The sequence below is a fragment of the Symphalangus syndactylus genome, chromosome 23, assembly GCF_028878055.3.
Source record: "Symphalangus syndactylus isolate Jambi chromosome 23, NHGRI_mSymSyn1-v2.1_pri, whole genome shotgun sequence".
Classification (NCBI taxonomy): domain Eukaryota; kingdom Metazoa; phylum Chordata; class Mammalia; order Primates; family Hylobatidae; genus Symphalangus; species Symphalangus syndactylus.
In genome coordinates this window covers 42,001,431-42,018,713 of record NC_072445.2, presented here as the reverse complement: position 1 = coordinate 42,018,713, position 17,283 = coordinate 42,001,431, and the positions used below count along the sequence as shown (strand labels likewise).

Below are 17,283 nucleotides of genomic sequence, written 5' to 3'. Positions count from 1 at the left end.
TTACAGGCGTAAGCCACCACGCCTGGCCAGGAATTTCTTATAAAAAGAAGTTAGTGGGCGGTGGAGCCAAGATGGCCGAATAGGAACAGCTCCGGTCTACAGCTCCCAGCGTGAGCAATGCAGAAGACGGATGATTTCTGCATTTCCATCTGAGGTACTGTGTTCATCTCACTAGGGAGTGCCAGACAGTGGGCGCAGGACAGTGGGTGCAGTGCACCGTGCACGAGCCGAAGCAGGGCAACGCATTGCCTCACTTGGGAAGCACAAGGGGTCAGGGAGTTCCATTTCCTAGTCAAAGAAAGGGGTGACAGATGGCACCTGGAAAATCGGGTCACTCCCACCCTAATACTGTGCTTTTCCAACAGGCTTAAAAACAGCACACCAGGGGATTATATCCCACACCTGGCTCGGAGGGTCCTATGCCCACGGAGTCTCGCTGATTGCTAGCGCAGCAGTCTGAGATCAAACTGCAAGGCGGCAGCAAGGCTAAGGGAGGGGCGCCTGCCATTGCCCAGGCTTGCTTAGATAAACAAAGCAGCCAGGAAGCTCGAACTGGGTGGAGCCCACCACAGCTCAAGGAGGCCTGCCTGCCTGTGTAGGCTCCACCTCTGGGGGCGGGGCACAGACAAACAAAAAGACAGCAGTAACCTCTGCAGACTTAAATGTCCCTGTCTGACAGCTTTGAAGAGAGTAGTGGTTCTCCCAGCACGCAGCTGGAGATCTGAGAATAGGCAGACTGCCTCCTCAAGTGGGTCCCTAACCCCCGAGCAGCCTAACTGGGAGGCACCCCCCAGTAGGGGCAGACTGACACCTCACATGGCCGGGTACTCCTCTGAGACAAAACTTCCAGAGGAATGATCAGGCAGCAGCATTTGTGGTTCACGAAAATCCGCTGTTCTACAGCCACCGCTGCTGATACCCAGGCAAACAGGGTCTGGAGTGGACCTCTAGCAAACTCCAACACACCTGCAGCTGAGGGTCCTGTCTGTTAGAAGGAAAACTAACAAACAGAAAGGACATCCACACCAAAAACCCATCTGTACATCACCATCATCAAAGACCAAAAGTAGATAAAACCACAAAGATGGGGAAAAAACAGAGCAGAAAAACTGGAAACTCTAAAAAGCAGAGCGCCTCTCCTCCTCCAAAGGAACACAGTTCCTCACCAGCAACGGAACAAAGCTGGACGGAGAATGACTTTGACGAGTTGAGAGAAGAAGGCTTCAGATGATCAAACTACTCCAAGCTACAGGAGGAAATTCAAACCAATGGCAAAGAAGTTAAAAACTTTGAAAAAAAATTAGACGAATGTATAACTAGAATCACCAATACAGAGAAGTGCTTAAAGGAGCTGATGGAGCTGAAAGCCAAGGCTCGAGAACTATGTGAAGAGTGCAGAAGCCTCAGGAGCTGATGCGATCAACTGGAAGAAAGGGTATCAGTGACGGAAGATGAAATGAATGAAATGAAGTGAGAAGGGAAGTTTAGAGGAAAAAAAAAAAAAAGAAATGAACAAAGCCTCCAAGAAATATGGGACTATGTGAAAAGACCAAATCTACATCTGATTGGTGTACCGGAAAGTAACAGGGAGAATGGAACCAAGTTGGAAAACACTCTGCAGGATATTATCCAGGAGAACTTCCCCAATCTAGCAAAGCAGGCCAACATTCAGATCCAGGAAATACAGAGAATGCCACAAAGATACTCCTCGAGAAGAGCAACTCCAAGACACATAATTGTCAGATTCACCAAAGTTGAAATAAAGGAAAAAGTGTTAAGAGCAGCCAGAGAGAAAGGTCAGGTTACCCACAAAGGGAAGCCCATCAGACTAACAGCAGATCTCTCGGCAGAAACTCTACAAGCCAGAAGAGAGTGGGGGCCGATATTCAACATTCTTAAAGAAAAGAATTTTCAACCCAGAATTTCCTATCCTGCCAAACTAAGCTTCATAAGTGAAGGAGAAATAAAATACTTTACAGACAAGCAAACGCTGAGTGATTTTGTCACCACCAGGCCTGCCCTAAAAGAGCTCCTGAAGGAAGCACCAAACATGGAAAGGAACAACCGGTACCAGCCCCTGCAAAAACATGCCAAAATGTAAAGACCATCAAGGCTAGGAAGAAACTGCATCAACTAACAAGCAAAATAACCAGCTAACATCATAATGACAGAATCAAATTCACACATAACAATATTAACTTTAAATGTAAATGGACTAAATGCTCCAATTAAAAGACACAGACTGGTAAATTGGATAAAGAGTCAAGACCCATCAGTGTGCTGTATTCAGGAAACCCATCTCACGTGCAGAGACACACATAGGCTCAAAATAAAGGGATGGAGGAAGATCTACCAAGCAAATGGAAAACAAAAAAAGGCAGGGGTTGCAATCCTAGTCTCTGATAAACCAGACTTTAAACCAACAAAGATCAAAAGAGACAAAGAAGGCCATTACATAATGGTAAAGGGATCAATTCAACAAGAAGAGCTAACTATCCTAAATATATATGCACCCAATACAGGAGCACCCAGATTCATAAAGCAAATCCTGAGTGACCTACAAAGAGACTTAGACTCCCACACAATAATAATGGGAGACTTTAACACCCCACTGTCAACATTAGACAGATCAATGAGACAGAAAGTTAACAAGGATACCCAGGAATTAAACTCAGCTCTGCACCAAGCAGATCTAATAGACATCTACAGAACTCTCCACCCCAAATCAACAGAATATACATTTTTTTCAGCACTACACCACACCTATTCCAAAATTGACCACATAGTTGGAAGTAGAGCTCTCCTCAGCCAATTTTAAAGGAACTGAAATTATAACAAACTGTCTCTCAGACCACAGTGCAATCAAACTAGAACTCAGGATTAAGAAACTCACTCAAAACCACTCAACTACATGGAAACTGAACAACCTGCTCCTGAATGACTACTGGGTACATAACGAAATTAAGGCAGAAATAAAGATGTTCTTTGAAACCAACGAGAACAAAGACACAACATACCAGAATCTCTGGGACACATTCAAAGCAGTGTGTAGAGGGAACTTTATAGCACTAAATGCCCACAAGAGAAAGCAGGAAAGATCCAAAATTGACACCCTAACATCACAATTAAAAGAACTAGAAAAGCAAGAGCAAAGACATTCAAAAGCTAGCAGAAGGCAAGAAATAACTAAAATCAGAGCAGAACTGAAGGAAATAGAGACACAAAAAACCCTTCAAAAAAATCAATGAATCCAGGAGCTGGTTTTTTGAAAAGATTAACAAAATTGGTAGACTGCTAGCAAGACTAATAAAGAAGAAAAGAGAGAAGAGTCAAATAGATGCAATAAAAAATGACAAAGGGAATATCACCACCGATCCCACAGAAATACAAACTACCATCAGAGAATACTACAAACACCTCTATGCAAATAAACTGGAAAATCTAGAAGAAATGGATAAATTCCTGGACACATACACCCTCCCAAGACTAAACCAGGAAGAAGTTGAATCTCTGAATAGACCAATAACACGCTCTGAAATTGTGGCAATAATCAATAGCTTACCAACCAAAAAAAGTCAAGGACCAGATGGATTCACAGCCGAATTCTACCAGAGGTACAAGGAGGAGCTGGTACCATTCCTTCTGAAACTATTCCAATCAAAAGAAAAAGAGGGAATCCTCCCTAACTCATTTTATGAGGCCAGCATCATCCTGATACCAAAGCCTGGCAGAGACACAACAAAAAAAGAGAATTTTAGACCAATATCCTTGATGAACATTGATGCAAAAATCCTCAATAAAATACTGGCAAACTGAATCCAGCAGCACATCAAAAAGCTTACCCACCATGATCAAGTGGGCTTCATCCCTGGGATGCAAGGCTGGTTCAACATACGCAAATCAATAAATATAATCCAGCATATAAACAGAACCAAAGACAAAAACCACATGATTATCTCAATAGATGCAGAAAAGGCCTTTGACAAAAGTCAACAACCCTTAATGCCAAAAAGTCTCAATAAATTAGGTATTGAGGGGACGTATCTCAAAATAATAAGAGCTATCTATGACAAACCCACAGCCAATATCATACTGAATAGACAAAACTGGAAGCATTCCCTTTGAAAAGCATCCCACAAGACAGGGATGCCCTCTCTCACCACTCCTATTCAACACAGTGTTGGAAGTTCTGGCCAAGGCAATCAGGCAGGAGAAGGAAATAAAGGGCATTGAATTAGGAAAAGAGGAAGTAAAATTGTTCCTGTTTGCAGATGACATGATTGTATATCTAGAAAACCCCATCGTGTCAGCCCAAAATCTCCTTACTCTGATAAGCAACTTCAGCAAAGTCTCAGGATACAAAATCAATGTGCAAAAATCACAAGCATTCTTATACACCAATAACAGACAAACAGAGAGCCAAATCATGAGTGAACTCCCATTCACAATTGCTTCAAAGAGAATAAAATACCTAGGAATCCAACTTACAAGGGATGTGAAGGACCTCTTCAAGGAGAACTACAAACCACTGCTCAATGAAATAAAAGAGGATGCAATCAAATGGAAGAACATTCCATGCTCATGGGTAGGAAAAATCAATATCATGAAAATGGCCATACTGCCCAAGGTAATTTATAGATTCAATGTCATCCCCATCAAGCTACCAATGACTTTCTTCACAGAATTGGAAAAAACTACTTTAAAGTTCATATGGAACCAAAAAAGAGCCCACATCGCCAAGTCAATCCTAAGCCAAAAGAACAAAGCTGGAGGCATCACGCTACCTGACTTCAAACTATACTACAAGGCTACAGTAACCAAAACAGCATGGTACTGGGACCAAAACAGAGATATAGAACAGTGGAACAGAACAGAGCCCTCAGAAATAATGCCACATATCTACAACTATCTGATCTTTGACAAACCTGACAAAAACAAGCAATGGGGAAAGGACTCCGTATTTAATAAATGGTGCTGGGAAAACTGGCTAGCCATATGTAGAAAGCTGAAACTGGATCCCTTCCTTACACCTTATACAAAAATTAATTCAAGATTGATTAAAGACTTACATGTTAGACCTAAAACCATAAAAACCGTGAAGAAAACCTAGGCAGTACCATTCAGGACATAGGCATGGGCAAGGACTTCATGTCTAAAACACCAAAAACAATGGCAACAAAAGCCGAAATCGACAAATGGGATCTAATTAAACTAAAGAGCTTCTGCACAGCAAAAGAAACTACCATCAGAGTGAACAGGCAACCTACAGAATGGGAGAGAATTTTTGCAACCTACTCATCTCAGAGGGCTGATATCCAGAATCTACAATGAACTCAAGCAAATTTACAAGAAAAAAACAACCCCATCAAAAGGTGGGCGAAGGATATGAACAGACACTTCTCAAAAGAAGACATTTATGCAGCCAAAAAACACATGAAAAAATGCTCATCATCACTGGCCATCAGAGAAATGCAAATCAAAACCACAATGAGATACCATCTCACACCAGTGAGAATGGCGATCATTAAAAAGTCAGGAAACAACAGGTGCTGGAGAGGATGTGGAGAAATAGGAACACTTTTACACTGTTGGTGGGACTGTAAACTAGGTCAACCATTGTGGAAGTCAGTGTGGCGATTCCTCAGGGATCTAGAACTAGAAATACCATTTGACCCAGCCATCCCATTACTGTGTATATACCCAAAGGATTATAAATCATGCTGCTAGAAAGACAAATGCACATGTATGTTTATTACGGCACTATTCACAATCGCAAAGACTTGGATCCAACCCAAATGTCCAACAATGATAGACTGCATTAGGAAAATGTGGCACATATACACCATGGAATACTATGCAGCCATAAAAAATGATGAGTTCATGTCCTTTGTAGGGACATGGATGAAGCTGGAAACATTCATTCTCAGCAAACTATCGCAAGGACAAAAAACCAAACACCGCATGTTCTCACTCATAGGTGGGAATTGAACAATGAGAACACATGGACACAGGAAGGGGAACATCACACACCAGGGCCTGTTGTGTGGTGGAGGGAGGGGGGAGGGATAGCATTAGGAGATATATCTAATGCTAAATGATGAGTTAATGGGTGCAGCACACCGACATGGCACATGTATACATATTTAACAAACTTGCACATTGTGCACATGTACCCTAAAACTTAAAGTATAATAATAATAAAATTAAGAATAAAAAAAGTAATGTTCAAGTTGATTTGGGTATGAAATTCTAATACCGTCCTGAGAGAGTTCGTGCTACTTCAAAATAATTTTAACTGTAATTCTACAAATAAAGAAACCATTTATATCAATAAAAAAATAAATAGAACCATAAAGTTTTAAAAATAAAGAGAGGAGTAATGAAGATAATCTAATTAGGTAAAATGTTGGTTTATTTCATTTCAGATTCTAAGCACATTTTTTTCATAATGGAATTATACTCTACACGCACTCCTCAGGAAACTTCCCAGGAAAGTCATCATAATGCTGTTGTTTTGTGCTCATTATTGTTACAAATTCAAAAAATGTAAAAAATATGACAAGAAATATACCCAATAAAGATATTTATGGGGCAAACAAATCCCTCTTTCACTCCTTACTCCATCTCACCATTTGCCATTTTTCACTTTTCTGAAGATATTCTGTACACATAGTAGCGTATTGTTTATGTGTGCATGTGTTTTAATAGATACATTTATTTATATATGCATATTAATAGGTTAGTAAATAGATAACATCCTGTATCATCTTATAAATACCATCCTGTAACTTTTTTCTCCTTAAATATATCAATTCTCTAACTACAGACTTGCCTCGCTATTTTTAATAAATGCAAAATATTACATTATGAAGATGTGTTTAACAACTTCAGGACTGGTAGTCATTTATGAGATGTGTAGCTCTTTGCTAATGCAAACAATACTGCAACAAAGGTCTTTGTACACCCACTCTGAATGAATATGTGCAAATTTGTGTCAAGTGAATACTTTTATGTATCAAATACATCAATAATTTAAGGCCTTTTAGTGATCTTAGGTCTTTTGCCTAATATTTCTACATTTAAATTTTTATTGTTTTGAAATTAAAGATAGGAACTTATTTTTTTCCTGATTTTAAATCAGTTAGCACACACACACTCCATTGAAACGTTCTGCCTTTACCTAATGATATGAAATTACTCCTTCATGATAAAGTAAATCTCCATACACATTTGGGTTCATTTCTGAAGCCTGATATGAAATGCTTTCAAAAACCTTGCTTCGTATTATTTATTTGAGACCATGTTCATTTAGTGGTTTTGATAAGTATACTTTTTAAAATAAAGAAATACAAAGTCTGGTATTTAAGCTTATCTGTCCAAGAAGACTGATTAAGTATTTATACACAGTCTTGGCATTTTCATGTCTATTATTTTTCCTACTATTCCAGAAAGATTGTAACAGAAAAAAAGGCTAATATAATGGAGATAGTGGGCCAGAATATATGTTGAATTACAATTTCAACCTTCACTCTGAGGAGCCTGGATTAGTTATGCTCAGTAACTTGAAGGAGGAAAAACTAGATCAAATTTGGAAGTATTAGTTTGTGTTCCTAGTCTACCTGTCTGTAATCTTGAGAAACTTTGATTTTCTGAGTTTTGGAATTGTCATCAGCTAAATATGAATAATGAAAATGTATTTTCCTAATTTATATAGTGACAATGTTATCCAATGAATCAATATGTCTTATGTTTGTAAAGTATCTTATACAATACATTAAGTGAGAATGAGGAAACACTATAGGAAGAAATAGGGAAAAAATCATATTTTAAACTTACATTATTTTCACGAGTGCATGAAGTTGTCATATCTTTATCAGAATAATAAGTATATGTGAAGGAAAATTTTCCAATTTCATAATCCATATTTAAAAAATCACCTTGACATTGGCTGTGTTTAAGTCATGGATTACGTTTATTGATTTGTGTATGTTGAACCAGCCTTGCATCCCAGGGATGAAGCCGATTTGATTATGGTGGATAAGCTTTTTGATGTGCTGCTGGAGTCGGTTTGCCAGTATTTTATTGAGGATTTTCACATCAATATTCATCAGGGATATTGGCCTGAAATTTTCTTTTTTTGTTGTGTCTCTGCCAGGTTTTGGTATCAGGATGATGCTGGCCTCACAAAATGAGTTAGGGAAGATTCCATCTTTTTCTATTGTTTGGAATAGTTTCAGAAGGAATAGTACCAGCTCCTCTTTGTACCTCTGGTAGAATTCAGCTGTGAATCCGTCTGATCCTGGGCTTCTTTTTTGGTTGGTAGGCTATTAATTACTGCCTGAAATTCAGAACTTGTTATTGGTCTATTCATGGATTAGATTTCTTCCTGGTTTAGTCTTGGGAAGGTGTATGTGTCCAGGAATTTATCCATTTCTTCCAGATTTTCTAGTTTATTTGCGTAGAGTTGTTTATAGTATCCTCTGATGGTAGTTTGTATTTCTGTGAGATCAGTGGTGATATCCCCCTTATCATTTTTTGTCGTGTCTATTTGATTCTTCTCTCTTTTCTTCTTTATTAGTCCGGTTAGTGGTCTATTTTGTTAACCTTTTCAAAAAACCAGCTCCTGGATTCATCGATCTTTTGGAGGGTTTCTTGTGTCTCTATCTCCTTTATCTCTGCTCTGATCTCAGTTATTTCTTTTCTTCTGCTAGCTTTTGAATTTGTTTGATCTTTCTTCTCTAGTTCTTTTAATTGTGATGTCAGGTTGTTTATTTTAAAGGCCTTCAATAAAATTCAACACCACTTCATGCTAAAAACTCAATAAACTAGCTATTGATGGAACGCATCTCAAAATAATAAGAGCTATTTATGACAAACCCACAGCTAATATCATACTGAATGGGCAACAGCTGGAAGCATTCCCTTTGAAAACCAGCACAAGACAAGAATGCCCTCTCTCACCACTCCTATTCAACGTAGTATTGGAAGTTCTGGTCAGGGCAATCAGGCAAGAGAAAGAAATAAAGTGTATTCAAATAGGAAGGCAGGAAGTCAAATTGTCTCTGTTTGCAGATGACATGATTGTATATTTAGAAAACCCCATCATCTTAGACCCAAATCTCCTTAAGCTGAAAAGCAACTTCAGCAAAGTCTTAGGATACAAAATCAATTTGCAAAAGTCACAAGCATTCCTATACACCAATAATAGACAAACAGAGCCAAATCATGAGTAAACTCCCATTCACAATTGCTACAAAGAGAATAAAATACCTAGGAATACAACTTACAAGTAATGTGAAGGACCTCTTCAAGGAGAACTCCAAACCACGGCTCAAGGAAATAAGAGAGGATACAAACAAATGAAAAAACATTCCATGTTCATGGATAGGAAGAATCAATATCGTGAAAAAGGCCATACTGCCCAAAGTAATTTAGAGATTCACTGCTATCCCCATCAAGTTACTATTGACTTTCTTCACAGAATTAGAAAAAAACTACTTTAAATTTCATATGAAACCAAAAAAGAGCCCATATAGCCAAGACAATCATAAGCAAAAATAACAAAGCTGGAGGCATCATGCTACCTGACTTCAAACTATACTACAAGGATACAGTAACCAAAACAGCATGGTACTGATACCAAAACAGATATATAGACCAATAGAACAGAACAGAGGCCTCAGAAATAATGCCACACATCTACAACCGTCAGATCTTTGACAAACCTGACAAAAACAAGCAATGGGGAAAGGATTTCCTATTTAATAAATGGTGTTGGGAAAACTGGCTAGCCATATGCAGAAAACGGAAACTGGACCCCTTCCTTACATCTTATAAAAAAATTAATTTAAGATGGATTAAAGACTTAAACATAAGACCCAATATCATAAAAACTCTAGAAGATAACATAGACAATACCATTCATGACATAGGCATGGACAAAGATGTCATGACTAAAACACCAAAAGCAATGGCAACAAAAGCCAAAATAGACAAATGGGATCTAATTAAACTAAAGAGCTTCTGCACAATAAAAGCAACTATCATCAGAGTGAACAGTTAACCTACAGAATGGAAGAAAATTTTTGCAATCTATCCATCTGACAGAGGGCTAATATCCAGAATCTACAAATAACTTAAACAAATTTACAAGAAAAAAAACAACCGCATCAAAAAGTGGGTGAAGAATATGAACAGACACTTCTCAAAAGAAGGCATTTATGTGGTCAACAAACATATGAAATGAAGCTTATCATCATTGATCATTAGAGAAATGCAAATCAAAACCACAATGAGATACCATATCATGCCAGTTAGAATGGTGATCATTAAAAAGTCAGGAAACAAGAGAGGCTGGAGAGGATGTGGAGAAATATGAATTCTTTTACGCTGTTGGTGGGTATGTAAATTAGTTCAACCATTGTGGAAGACAGTGTGGTGATTTCTGAATGATCTAGAACCAGAAATACCATTTGACCTAGAAATCTCGTTACTGGATATATACCCAAAGGATTATAAAACATTCTACTATAAAGACACATGCACACATATGTTTATTGCAGCACTATTTACAATAGCAAAGACTTGGAACCCAAATGCCCATCAGTGATAGACTGGATAAAGAAAATGTGGCACATATACACCATGAGATACTATGCTGCCATAAAAAGAATGAGTTTATGTCCTTTGCAGGGACATGGATGACACTGGAAGCCATGATTCTCATTAACTAACACAGGAACAGCAAACCAAACACTCCTTGTTCTCACTCATAAGTGGGAGTTGAACAATGAGAACACATGGACACAGTGAGGGGAATATCATACATTGGGGCCTGTTGGGGGGTGGGGTGCATTAGGAGAAACACCTAATGTAGATGACGGGTTGATGGGTGCAGCAAACCACCATGGCATGTGTGTACCTATGTAACAAACCTGCACGTTCTGCACATGTATCCCAGAACTTAAAGTATAATGAAAAAAATCATCTTGGCAACCATGAGATTTAGTCTTGCTTCAATTAATTTTCTTTCTTCTTAGATGACTCTCCAAACTTACATGCCCAAAGTTTGTATTTTGTTAGAAACATTTCCTGGATTTCTTCTGTGGCATCCTCATTTTCTAGTCCCTCTAGTTATTTTCCCCTGGACATGTTGGCAGCAGTAGAAGCTAATTATTTTGAATCTCAGAGGTTTAAATGGAAGTATGAGAGTGAGGCAGTAATGGCATGAAAGCTCCCTGAAGAGCTATGTATTCTATGGATGGCCGTCAGTTGGAGTTGGTTTCTTGAGGTTGACCCTTCAGTAGGTCAGAGAGAGCTGGGTTGATGTTAAAGAGGGCTGAGAAGAAATTCAAACAACAAACTGGTCTGAGGATCATGTTTGGGCCCCAGGTCAGTCTTCCAGGACTCCCCATCTCCATGTCGCATTCCAGACAAACTGATGGATTACAACCCAGCATCAGGTAAATGTTGAAGGGATTTGGAGAGGGAACATTAATCAAAGTTGTCATCACTTCATGGAGTAGGCTAAAGGGAGCACTCAGGAGTAGAACTATAAAATAAAAATTTTTAAAAATATACAAAGCTTTATTCTACAAGCCACATACATTTTTGTTTGAGAGAACAATAAGCTTATGAAAAGTATACTGATATAGGATTCAAAATATTGTATTAGTCAAATCTTTTCTTCTGAATTTACTAGATCTATAAACTTGAGCAAGTCCTACAACCTCTTGGTGCCTGAGTTTCCTCTCTTCTATTATATAAAAAAATCATTCTTACTTTAGAGACATATTATAAGAAGAAAACATGCTTGTATGAAAGCAATTATATACTTAAAATTTAAGTTTATGGATAGAAAATTTGATATGAGCTATCTGGTGTTTGCCAATCTCTGTTAAACACTATTCTATTATTAATGGAAAAATATGTGTTACCAATCATATTATTTACCTTTGAAACTTTATATTTTCATTTAAATATTTTTAAGTGTACCTTTTTTTAACCACTTTTCTAGATTGAAACTACTATTTCCATTACAAAGATTCTAGATATTAAGATATTGATTTTTGAGAAAATTTAGCTCTGAAAGGCCTACCACTCAGATAAATCAAAGGTTGTTTAAATCCATTAGCTGGGTGTGGTGGTGCACACCTGTAATTCTAGCTGCTCTGGAGGCTGAGACAGGAGAATCGCTTGAACCTGGGAGGTGGAGGTTGCAGTGAGCTGAGATCACATCACTGCACTCCAGCCTGGGTGGCAGAACAAGACTCTGTCTCAAAAAACAAAAACAAACAACAACAACAAAAGGTTGTTTAAATCGATGGCAATTTAGAACAAGGGAATCTGATAGCATGGAATTAAAACTATAGCAAAAGGTCTTACAAAGTAACATTAAGAGGAAGTATATAAAATAAGTCAGGTAGAATGAAAATCTAAATATTGTTTCAGTTTTGTTTATTAACATATTAGAGCCATGCTTAGAAAGTTAATGAAGAGTGTATTAGGATGTAAACATTTAAAATAATTGGCTTCATGTGTTCTTAAACCATGTGGTCAGATACTTCTACTCTGCTCACCCTTCATTTTTTTGTGCACCCCATTTGCCAGAGATCTATAGATTCTTGTGTCTCCCAGCTCCAGTTTTTCACCCTCAAGAGTATCATCAGCATGTTTTTAACTTTTGATTTAGGCAAATTCCGTATTATTCTTACACAGTCAGAAAGGCAAGAACTCCCTGCATCGTTTCTAGACATTTAAACTGAATTACTGAATTTAGTCTTAGATCTTTCATTTTTATTTTCTATTTTTCTTCTATTTCTTTTTATATTCATATATTTGACAGCTACTTATGTGACTATTACTATGTATCAGACAAAAATTTACCATCTTTATGTACTTCTTTTTTCTGTCTTATTTTTTTCTTTCCTTTCCATTTTTCTTCTCTCTTAACTCTACTTTCTGAGTTTATCTACTGCTATTATTTCCTTATTACTCGTTTTACCTCTATTTCCTATAAATATTCAATATTTAGGCACAAATGAAGTATATGGAAAACCAGGGGAACAGACTACATATACTTCTTTAATAACTTTACTGCTTTCCTTGGGTAAAGTATATAATTAATTTTATTCATAACTTTCCAAGCTTATCCCAGAAACTTAATAGTACTTAATAGAACTTAATAGAAACAAATAGCTGTGCCTACTGGAAGAGAAGCAGTAGAAAAATATAAAGATTGTGAAAATGTTATTACTAATTTTGAAATGTAGGAAAAGAAACACAGCTTTCTTCAGATTTAGAACATTATCTGAGTTCTAACTAAATGAGATTCTGAAAGAGACTCTAGCAAGAAAACAATCCAGACAGAATGAAGGTAGCATTCCAAAACTGTCTTTTTAGGATTTTAATTGGACAAAGAATTACTTGAATACTGATTAAGAAGTATTCTTCTATAAGAAATCCTACAACACAGAAGAAGTCTTCCTTTGACCATAATGGATAAGGCAAAATTTGATTCAGAAATATGTATGTAAACATAAAATTGTTTCTCAGTATTGAATCAAAATATATTCATATGATAATCTTCTAATCAACTGGCAGAGATATGTGTTCCATTTCTTTGGGGATACAGTACAAAATGTAATCATATATATGTATATATATATATATATATATTTTTTTTTTTTTTTTTTTTTTTTTTTTTTGAGACGGAGTCTTGCTGTCTCCCTGACTGGAGTGCAGTGGCATGATCTCGGCTCACTGCAAGCTCCGCCCCCCTACCCCCCCGGGTTCACGCCATTCTCCTGCCTCAGCCTCCCGAGTAGCTGGGACTACAGGTGCCCGCCACTACACCCGGCTAATTTTTTTGTGTGTTTTGAGTAGAGACGGGATTTCACCTTGTTCGCCAGGATGGTCTTGATCTCCTGACCTCGTGATCCGCCCGCCTCAGCCTCCCAAAGTGCTGGGATTACAGGCGTGAGCCACTGCACCCGGCCATAATCATATTTTTAAGGCTCTGTTCCTAAAGACTCACTGTCCCAGGTGAGAAATGGGAGAAGAAAGGAATTCGATAGCACCAGTTTCAATGAAGAGTGGCATTATTTAAAAAAGGAGAAGCCTCAGAAGTTGCTAGAATCACTTCTATGTAATTTTACCATGTGAGTAGTCCTACTAATATTGCAGCTACTGCTTTTGTATTATATGTGGTCTTTTAAAGTTTTTTTTTAAAATTTACAAAGGAAATATACATCTAATTGTCATTAAAGTACTATGGAGTTTATATGCAAGTATTTTAATTCTCTTGATCTGGTTGAACAAACCAGATCACAAGGATATGAAGTGACATATTTAAAGTCCATTCATTTTTAGTAAGTAAAATAAATGTATTTACTGGTTAATTAGTTACCTCAATTTGAGAATTAGCAATAAAACCCTAAAACTGCCAATGGGGCATATTTTAACTCTGCTTTGACCTCTTGGGCTCTGAATTAGTAAATGATGTATATGGGTTTGGTTGTGATGAAATATCAGTGAAACTGATTGAGGTCATAGGTGAAAAATAATGGTATCAAAATGCTAATGTAATCATGATTGCTGGTTTCGGCTAAATTCAAATTGATTAACACGTAGTAAATATCTATTATATTTAACATATACTCTTACTTCTAAAAGTCACATGCTGACTCTTTTCAAAGAGTATGTAATCGATACAGTCAGGAAAACATATCAAGTACAAAAGACAGAAAAATCTCTATCTCTCCCATATATAGATATATATCTATATATGAGTATATATATATGAGTATATCATGAAAAAATTATCAAATCATATATACATGATATATGATATATATGATATATCATATATATATATATGTCATATATATAAATGAGTATATCATCAAGAAATTACAAATAAAATGCTCTGGACGACCAGTAAGAAAGGAGAGCAGGAAATACTTAAGGACATTTTTGTACTTCAGATGATCTTTACAGGATACATAACGACAATGGCATTTCACATCAACATAAATACAAGGGGTCAAGGAGGAAGGTCACAAGTTTGGTTGGATCAGTGAATATGTCTGCATTGGTTCAAGCGATTGTTATATGAGGCCTGAGTCCAAGGTTGCATTTTAATATAAGGTGTCAGAATATGGAGAGCCACTGAATAATTTTGAACTGAAATGTACATGGCCACATTTTAACGATGGAAAGGCTATTCTCCAAACCAGCTAAGTTGTTTTGAAGATGACAGAACAATTGTAAGTAGGAATACCAGTTTGAAAGCTAGAGATCATGGGACACTGAACTATTTTCTGTACATCTGCCTTAATGTTTTTAGATAGATACAGATTTAATAGATGGATTTGAGAGACAATGGTAAAGAAGAAATTAGTCCAGCTGACGTCTTATGTGACATGTATGCAATTATAATTCAAAGAGAATGATGACCTCTGCATACCAAAAGAACTGTTATTCTATAAGCAAATGAAGAAATTAGAAGTGTTAATGGATGGATACTAAAATCAGTTTTGAATTTAGTGATTCTTATGTTTAGCTGTGAAGCACGTTTTTATCCCTATCATTTCTCACTGTCACTCATTTCATTCACACAGTCTAAGTCCATAACTCAGATGACACGATTTGAAAAACAGAGCTGGCCAACTAAGTACATGAACCCTACTAAGTCAGGATCACAAGAAGAATATGACGTAAGGCAACTGAGAGGGTCAGAAAAGTAACTAGAGGATCCTGAGCTGATTTCAGAGCAGTCACATTTTGTTTACTATCTTCTAATAAATATTTGTTTATTGTTACAAATATCATTATAAACTGTGTAAAAATGCATAAAAATAAAACAACTAATATATCTGGGGATTCATAATTAGGTAAGTATACAATAATTGTTAATAGTCATTGAATTATTAGTATATGACAAGAACTGAGCTATGTTTGCAATGTACACTCTATTCCTTAATTTGTACACTAGTTCTATGAGATGGGTATAATTATGCTCATTTGCAAGATGAGAAAATTGAAGCACACAAAGATTAAATGACATCTCCAAAGTCACACAGCTAATGAATGGAATGACTGGGATTTGGAGGAAATCCCAGTCTTTTATAAATGTCTTTTATAAAACAACTAGAGAAAAACACAAGACAAATTTACTAAAAGATAAGAGTCAAACAAAAAAAGAAATTTGGGATTGCAGGAAATGGAAAAATTTGCAATTGGAGTTATTCTTTAGAAATTATATGATAAAGGAATTGTGTAATTTGGATGGGCAAAGAGCAGGATAGAGGCAATTTTGGTGGAAAAAATAGTATCAGTAATAAGAAAATACGAGAATAAAGAAGGGAGAGAGGGAAAATGATTAAGTTTATATGTGCTGAGAATGATCCTGAGGGATTAGAAATTCATGTACATCCTCAAATTTCAAGGATTCAAATATTTAAAACTCTTTCTGGTGATTTCTTCCAGAGATCAAAAGTTCATCAAATGTATCCAGATATTTTTAAAGTTGCATTTTTACAGCAAACAAATTTCTAAGGACTGATTTTTTTTTATGTGTGTAATTTTGTTTGGTTTTTTGGCTTTTTTCTCCCTGTTTTTAAATTTTCTGAGTAGGACTAGCATTAAAGCTTGGAAGGGGTAAAACGAGTCCTGGCACTCCATCCTTTTATCATGCAAACTTTATAAAGTGCTCCAGTTCTTATGGTGTTTTCTGACCAGGATCTGTACCAAGCGGATGAACGTGCCAAAATGTCTTCGTTCTTCCTGGCTGCTGACCCTCCTGTAGCCTTCATGCTGGCCTTCGTTTGACCTGTTTTTGGGACATTCTGCCTTTTCCTTCTATTTTAATCTACACTCTGTTGCCACCATTACATATCCATGACATGTAGAGTTGATGGTAGTATACTAAAACTTTTTAGAAGAGAAGATATGAAAACCCAAATGGAGTGAATAGCTAACGAGAAGACATATATTAAGTAAGCAAAATTCCCAACTATGTTGCTGGTGTGGTATTTATTCTTTTCTCAGTAATCTTTCAATATTACATTGATGATGTTGTCTCCACATTTTATCATAATCAGGATGTAGACGCAAATGACATTTTACTGTAATGAAGATACAGATGCAGATTAGAGCAAAAATGAAAATTTCATCTTGGCATCTCTGATCTCTAATTCTTAGTGGCTTCCTCCTACTGTTGATGTCTATCCCTAACTGTGGATATTTAGAGGTCTCAGCTGGAATTTCACCTCCCAGTGCTAA

The 17,283-nt window shown here is 36.9% G+C and overlaps 1 long non-coding RNA gene across 1 annotated transcript in view; it reads left to right on the top strand.

Annotated features, from left to right (window-relative positions):
* Window positions 1-15,766, top strand: part of LOC134735794 (uncharacterized) — a 60,974-nt gene extending 45,208 nt beyond the window's left edge. Inside the window, exons 2-3 of the long non-coding RNA XR_010119295.1 lie at window positions 14,985-15,266; window positions 15,621-15,766. This is a non-coding gene — a long non-coding RNA (uncharacterized lncRNA). The remainder of the gene's footprint in view (window positions 1-14,984; window positions 15,267-15,620) is intronic.
* The last annotated feature ends 1,517 nt before the right edge of the window (window positions 15,767-17,283 follow it).